Below are 6,455 nucleotides of genomic sequence, written 5' to 3'. Positions count from 1 at the left end.
AAATTATCCCTAAATACCCTAAATTATTCAAAATTGAACAAATGTATTTTCAGACTTAAAGCGACACTACGTAACTTTTCCACCTTAATATCATATTTCCAGAGTCATTGTGATGGTACATCAACTTCCAACAGGTTTAATGACACCTCTGTCATGGTCTGAGGGGTCTGTATCGCCTTCACTGGCACTATGTAACTTTGAGGAGCATGGTAGGAACCCTGCCACACTAAAAAACTACAAATTTTTACGGCTTTGACTGCTTTACGGCATACGTCACTTCCCCCGTCCTTCCCGATTCGCAGTCGAGACGAAAATGGGCGGGGCTTGGAGCGCAGCTCCGCAGAAGCTGGTAACCCGATGCTGTGTTGTAGCTGCAGCAGCTCCACACATACTGTAACAGAAGTGGTGAAAAGATCTAATGGTTTAACTTTTCACCGGTTTCCTGCTCGGAGGCAGAACCACGGACGCCAAATATCTGATATAACAGAGTAAAAGAGTGAAAGAGTCGTCGGCTCGCTTGGATCGCGGCTGTAACGACCAAACACCTTCCACACAGTAAACCACGGACACTCACACAGACCGGGTCGGATCAAAACACGGGTTTTATTCCCCACTTCTCCAGCTAAACGCAGTTTCTGGCCAGCTCTCTGCGGTGCAATTAACCCCAATTTTCAGATAAAACTAGTTTGTTGAGGAAAAAATATTAACTCTTATTTGTAGCTGCAGAGGAAAAAAAATAATCTCACGAGGAAAACAAAAATATTGCTCACACCTCGGAGCCTCTTCAGCATAATATAGCAGTCAAAAAAGAAAAGAAAAGAGAAGTAAGAGGGATGCAAAACATGTACTGTATGTTGTACTATTATACTAATTTATTGAAACACATGGCGAGTCAAACATTTACCAAAGCAGCTGCCAAACACTCCTAAACAAGGTAGCCGGAGACGGTGGTTCTGCAGAACTGCGGCAGTAAATCCTTTCTAAAGAGTGCAGCTCCGACGAGGAGCTCCACTCTTTGATAGGGGATTTCATATGGATCCAAACTGTTAATAATCATTATTTTCTCCATATACCGCTCCCTGGCTTCCTTGTTTAAGGTATCCTGGTAAATTCCAGTTCCTTTCCAGCAGTTTAACATCTTTTTTTTGTGTTCCGTCTGTTCACTTGGTGAAACAGAAAAGTGGTTTTGAAAGTCCGTCCCGTCTTCATTCGCTATCAAAACAAATGCACGCGACGGGGACAGGAGTTTTCCGGCAGTACGTGCTGGTGCTCATGGGAAACGTATTCTTTCTGGTAAAGCACTACCGCTTTTGTCCAAAAGATGCCGCCAAACTCAACAAAAGCTGAAAGTTACGTTGTGCTGCTTTAAAGGTTGAATATGTAGAGTATTTATTAAAAATATATTTCTAAAAAAATAATGGATCCACGGTGGGTTTTGAGGTGTACAGAATGAAAGTATTGCTACTCCATACATTTTTTTTTTAGTCTGAATTAAAATAAACTGAAATAAACAGGGCAACATGGGTACATTTTGTTGATAAGTTTCATGATTTTGTTGTCTCTTCTCTAAATGAATGACTATATAAATGAATGAATATGAATTTATTGTAAAGTTGTATTATCCATGAGTTGTCAAGATATAGATAAGAAGATTTATACAGACAAGAAGAGTTAGCCTATTAAGATACAGGATCTCTTCTTCCAGGGAGTCCTGGAAAATGACAGATGAAAACGAACATGGACATTTATGTAAATAAATTTGATGTTGGGTCAACTTGTGCTGTGTTTATTGTGCTCTAAGCAATGGGTGCTTTTTTTTAGAACTGTTTACTACCATAACTGTGTTAAAACATGATCAGTTAGTTTAAACAACTTGTTTAGGGCTCCATATTTCATCCATATATCAATTGATCGTGCATAAAGTAGTTCCCTAGGATAAAAGGAAGATGGTGAAAAGAATTGGAGATGAGTAGACACTACATGCCAAGAACCCTTAAAATTATGATTTACGAATATAACAGTCAAGGACGGATTATCATGACCACGGGCCCTGGACACAAACTCGCTATGGGCCCCTACCCACAATAATATCCTACGTGCACGGTGCATGCCCTCCCCAATCACTCAGTTTGGTCACACAATGGCGCAGAGAATCCACAATCACACCGTGTGATTGTGGATGGCGGAGTGGCGGAGCGCGGGTCTCAGTACAGAGGGGGCGGAGCATTCTCAATGGGCCCTTATGATAGTCATTTTAACGTTCAACAACACCTCATCCTACCCATCAAACAACATTTATTCTCACTTTTATTGAGCCAAGCCTATAGGCCTATGCTGCAGAAAGCAGAGTAAAGTCACATACCTGTTCAGAAGAACGAACGCACGCACACACACACACACACACACACACACACACAGTTAAGTAAGCAGTGACTGTTTAGGACAAATAAACAAGAAAGGTGAGCACAATAAATGATTCCCTGTGCAGTATTTTTTGTTGAGCCTTTACCAATTTATGGCATGGTATGAGTTGCATATTGGCAAAAAATTTAAAATTAAAATCACGTTGGCGTCCCCCCCAATCCTGACATCGGATCTGCACCCCTGGTAGGGTCCTCCCGGGGTTGGCAGAGGGAGCAATGCCCAGGACTGTCACTTAGGTAGGAGCACTGGGTGATAAAATGGGGAAAAAAAATCGGGATAAAAAATATATATATATATAAAAAAAAAGAAAAAGTGCAGGAGAGTGGAGGTATGGAGGTCCGAGCGTACAACATGTACAGGGAAGACAAAAATGGACAGAAGAAATTTTCATGCCGTGTTTTTAATTTTACAAGTTCACTTTATTTATTTATTTTTGTATTTTGACATTATAGAATGCTTTTCTTTTTTTACATGATATGTATGTCATACCAGTAATAATAACAAATACAATACATATAAACAAACAATCCTCCCACAGTCCAAAAACATGCGTAGTAGGTTAATTGATGATGCCTGGTTGTCTGTGTATATATGTGGTCCTGTGATGGACTGGCGACCTGTCCAGGGTGAACCTGCCTCTCGCCTGAAATTGGCTGGGATAGGCTCCAGCAGACCCCCGTGACCCTGCAAAGGATAAAGCGGGTATAGATAATGGATGGATGGATGGAAGTTCACTTGGCATTGTCTCTCCTTTCTCTGTGGGCAAGGTAGAGGTCAGTGCCTCTCTGAATTTATTTCTTCGTCCTGTGTTGAAAAATGTTGCTTGCAAACATTTCAGTGAATAAATATTTGCCTTGAGCTCTGTTTAGTTCTTTTTCATTTTTAACATGTAAAGAGGGAAAAATAAAAAAGGTCAAAAAACAAACAACAAAAAAACCAAGAAAAGCCGAGAGAACCATCTTGAAACTAATTAGGTTAACAGGTAACACGTCAGTGACTTGACTGGGTCGCCTTTATCAAAAACAAGTGCCGGTTCATCAGTCTATGAAGAACTGTATATAACTTGTGCCCAGCTGGCCTCCGGCAGGAGGAGCCCCTTATGGTCCAGGTCCTGCTCAAGGTTTCTTCCCTCCTAAAGGGAATTTTTCCTTGCCATTGTTTGGCTTAAGGTTTTTCTCCCACTAGGGAAGTTTTTACCTTCCATTATTTATGTTATGTTTATGTAATAATTGCTCGCGGGTCATGTTCCGGGTCTCTGAAAAGCGTCTACAGACAACTTCTCTTGCAATAGACACTATATAAATAAAATTGAATTGAATTGAATCCATTGAGGGCAGCACGGTGGCTTGGTGGTTAGCACTGTTACCTCACAGCAAGAAGGTTCCCGGTTGCTCCTCTAGTTTAAGGCTCACAATGATCTGTAACAATGATATAGTATGGGTATATTATACATTTCCTGAATCCTTATGGTCCTGTGAGTATTCCAGTTTTTGTATTTTGTGTGTCTGTTGCTCCTAGATGACACAGGGATAAAAGATAGTATATCTTTTAGGCGAAAATTGTGTAAAAATGTGTGTTGTTTATAGTTTAAAGAGCTTCAGTGACCTCTATGTTGGTCAGAAAGATTCACATCTTAGCTTGAATGAATGCTTAAAAGGTCCCCTTTAAAATGATACCAAAGAAAATCTTGTGCAATATTGAAAGATATCCTGTACATGAGTCTAAACCAGGATATGCACCAGCATCTAAAATGTAATTTTCTGAAGGGGGTGGGTAACTTCATGAGCTGATAACTATGATACAGCTGCCACTCAGCAAGGGTTATCATACCCAAAATATCATCTATAGACATAGATCTTTTCAAAAATCATAGGTAAGTTTTGTCACCTTGAGTGGTGCTGACAAGTGAAATTTTGGGCTCTGGCCCATGGACTAATTGATGTGAACAAGAGAGTAGACCGTTTTGTCCAACCACATATTCTGCCCGGATGTAGCAACGGAGAATGATTTTTCTGATTGGTCGGTCATGGACCAATCAGAAGGCTGACTAAGGGTTAATTGGTTCACTCCAGCGCTCTTGCTCTAGGACAGGGGTTTTCAATTCAGGTCCTCGGGCCTCCCTGCCCTGCATGTTTTAGATGTTGCCTTGCATCAACACACCTGATTCTAATTAATGGTCCTCATTAGTTTGTCATCAAGGTCTGTACAACTCTGTTGATGACACAGCTCCTTGTATCATGGTGTGCTAAGCAGGGTAGCATTTAAACAAGCAGGGCAGGGGGGCCTGAGGACCGGAATTGAAAACCCCTGCTCTAGGACATCTAGTAAATGCAAAAAAATCAGTTGGCATGAATTTGTAGTGTGTGGCATTTTGCAGAAAGCCTGTGAATAAAGCTGTCTTGAAAATAGATAAGTAAGCAAAACATATATATTGAAGTGGTGGCATTATACTATATATATATATATATATATATATATATATATATATATATATATATACATATACACACACACACACATACATACATACATACATACAGGACTGTCTTAGAAAATTTGAATATTGTGATAAAGTTCTTTACTTTATGTAATGCAATTAAAAAAAATAAATAAATGTCATACATTCTGGATTAATTACAAATCAACTGAAATATTGCAAGCTTTTTATTATTTTAATATTGCTGATCATGGCTTACAGCTTAAGAAAACTCAAATATCCTATCTCAAAATATTAGAATATTTCCTCAGACCAAGTAAGAAAAAAGATTTATAACAGCAAAACAAAATCAAACATTTGAAAATGTCCATTAATGCACTCAGTACTTGGTTGGGAATCCTTTTGCACGGATTACTGCATCAATGCGGCGTGGCATGGAGGCAATCAGCCTGTGGCATTGCCGAGGTGTTATGGAGGCGCAGGATGCTTCAATAGCGGCCTTTAGCTCATTTGCATTGTCGGGTCTGGTGTCTTTCAGCTTCTTCTTCACAATAGCCCACAAATTCTATATGGGGTTCAGGTCAGGGGAATTGGCAGGCCAATCGAGGACAGTAATGCCATGGTCAGTACACCATTTACTGGTGGTTTTGGCACTATGGGCAGGTGCCAGATCATGCTGGAAAATGAAATCATCATCTCCATAGAGCTTTTCAGCAGACAGAAGCATGTAGTGCTCTAAAATCTCTTGGTACATGGCTGCATTTACTCTGGACTTGATGAAACACAGTGGACCAACACCAGCAGCTGACATGGCTGCCCAAACCATCGCTGACTGTGGGAACTTCACACTGGATTTCAAGCAACTTGGATTTTGTTCCTCTCCAGCCTTTCTCCAGACTCTGGCACCTTGACTTCCAAATGAAATACAAAACTTGCTTTCGTCTGAAAAGAGGACTTTGGACCACTCTGCAACTGTCCAGTGCTTCTTTTCCATAGCCCAAGTCAGACGCTTCTTCCGTTGTCTTGAGTTCAGAAGTGGCTTGACCATGGGAATACGGCTATTGTAGCCCATTTCCCGGACACGTCTGTGAACAGTGGCGTTTGATACATGGACTCCAGCTTCAGTCCACTGTCTTTGAAGCTCCCCCAAATTCTGGAAGCGACTCTTCTTCACAATGCTCTTAAGGCTGCGGTCATCTCTTTTGGTTGTGCAGCGTTTCCTGCCACATTTCCCTTCCAACAGACTTTTTGTGGATCTGCTTTGAAACTGCACTCTGTGAACAGCTTGCTCTTTGAGAAATTTCTTTTTGTGTCTTACCCTCCTAATGGAGGGTGTCAATGATGGTCCTCTGGACAGCAGTCAGATCAGCAGTCTTCCCCATACTTGTGATTTAGTTTACTGAACCAAGCTGAGTGTTTTTCAAGGCTCAGGAAACCCTTGCAGGTGTTTCGAGTTAATTAGACGATTCAAGTGATTAGTTGAATACCCTACTAGTATACTTTTTCATGATATTCTAATATTTTGAGATAGGATATTTGAGTTTTCTTAAGCTGTAAGCCATAATCAGCAATATTAAAATAATAAAAGGCTTGC

Source organism: Cololabis saira, chromosome 11 (genome assembly GCF_033807715.1).
Source record: "Cololabis saira isolate AMF1-May2022 chromosome 11, fColSai1.1, whole genome shotgun sequence".
NCBI lineage: Eukaryota > Metazoa > Chordata > Actinopteri > Beloniformes > Belonidae > Cololabis > Cololabis saira.
The sequence above is the reverse complement of the archived record's forward strand: the minus strand, read 5'-3'. Positions refer to the sequence as shown.